Below are 2,121 nucleotides of genomic sequence, written 5' to 3'. Positions count from 1 at the left end.
TTTTATCAAAAGTTTAATAATAATTGATATAACTATTATTTTTCGTGGAACTTTTCCTGAATATCGATACGATAAATTATTGACACTAATTTGAAAAGATTTTTACCTAAGATTTCAAATGTGATATTATATTTATAGTTAATTAAGTGGTTAATAATTAATAATATTTCATTAAATAATAAAGCTTTAACTTTGATCAATTTTTAATTGTAAAATTATAATCGCTTCGAATTAAAAATTATTTTTTAATTACATTATTCAATTTTGATCAGTCTGAATTAGTCTAATTTTGAAAATTGAAGTTGGTCATTTTTTTTTGGAGATTCTGATAAAACAATCTTTTAATATATGTATTTTTCTTAAATTTCAAGCAAATTCAATTAGAACTTAGTCAATATAATAAAAAAAATTTTATCTTTGTATTTGATATGTACATACGAATAGGAGAGAAATACTGCCTTGATTTGGAAGTACACCGTTAACTGCATTTTGGATACGGCCCTTGGGCAGAATAGGCGGGCAGTCGTCATTTCCTCCACGGCTACCTGCTTACCCTTCCCCTTCCAGCGTGCATCGACACTACCCCTCACTGATATATGCACATTTTTTGGACGATAAATGATACAGTTTTCCACTTTTTAAGTTATGGTGGATTAATAATTGTTTCAAGTTCACAAAAGTAAGTGTTTGAACAAGGTATTATTATTATTATTTATAAAAATATTTTCTTGCAATAATTCTCGTATGTTGCAGTTTTTTCTACAAAATTTTACTTTTGGTCCACTTTTAAATTATAATGAGATAATAATTAACTTAAGTTAACAAACTTAAGTGTTTCAGGAAGTTATTATTTTTTAGAAATTTTTGATGTGTGTTGTTCGCTTTAGAGTCAGGTGAAGTGCTATCAATTAAATTGTTTCACACATTTCGGCCCACAAACGTGACCCTCATCAGTGAGTTTCAAGCAATCTTTGAAAAGTACAATTTTTAACAGCTTTACAAACGAAAAAAAAACAATGGAAAAATTATTTTGACTCACTTCATGAACTCAATGGGGAGTTTATGAAAATTCAACATTCTAATTGAAATTGTTGAGAATCTACCTATATTAACGATTACATTCTCAAAATTGTCAAAATGCCAGTGATTTCTTCAGCCTGTTAGAATTTTTAATCAATGTATAGGCGTGAAAATAGCGAGGAAATGAGTAATTTGAAAGACAAAGGTATTATATTTATGGGGGACATAACATCGAGGGCCTGAAGTAACTTCGGATTCAGTGAGGGGTAATGTCGTTGCGCAGTTGGAGAGGAAGGTTTCGCAGGTAGCCGTGGAGGAAAAGACGATCGCCCGAATAGGCATTTCGTTGCCGGATCTAAATAACGAGCGGGCTGTTCTACCTAGATCTTCGATTGCTAAACCTCTATTGCTTTTGCAAACCAACATGGTCGACTCCCCCTTGTAACTTATGATCAATCCCCGCGCCCAAGTTAGGTAGCTTGAGGCTAGTCCCCTCCTATTCCAATGTCCATCAGAGGCGGTGGAGCCTTGCCAAGGGGACACAGGGGCCAATGCCTCCCATAGAAATCGACCAGGGAGGGCCAAAGTCTTGATTTGCCTACTCGTAAATAAAATGCTTAAACCAAAGATAATAATATCTTTGCTTAGACTTATCCGATCGTAGGATATGGAAACTTTTCAATTCTTTCTTGCTTTGTTTAATCTTTGAAATCTATCTGGAATCTATGTGGAATAATAGAAGCCTTTCCAAATTATTTTATATTTATCCAAAACCTTTGCAAAACATTTGAAATTTTTGTAAATTCTTTATAAAATCTTTGAGATATTATTGCAACCTTTGTAAATTCTTCGTGAAATTTTCGCGAAATAACTATTTCAAATCTATTCAAAATATTTAAAATTTTTGAGAATTTTGAAAACTTTGTGAATAATAGAAGTCTTTGTAAAATAATGGAAATATCTGTGAAATTTTCTAAACATATACTAAATCTTCCCGATATGTTTGAAATCTTTGTAAAATCATTAGGACGCCATTGGAATTATTTGTTCAATCTTTGAAATCTATTTTAAATCTTCGCGAAATATTTGTAAGCTTTGTGA

Source organism: Belonocnema kinseyi, chromosome 2, assembly GCF_010883055.1.
Source record: "Belonocnema kinseyi isolate 2016_QV_RU_SX_M_011 chromosome 2, B_treatae_v1, whole genome shotgun sequence".
Taxonomy (NCBI): domain Eukaryota; kingdom Metazoa; phylum Arthropoda; class Insecta; order Hymenoptera; family Cynipidae; genus Belonocnema; species Belonocnema kinseyi.
Note: the sequence above shows the minus strand (reverse complement) of the source record.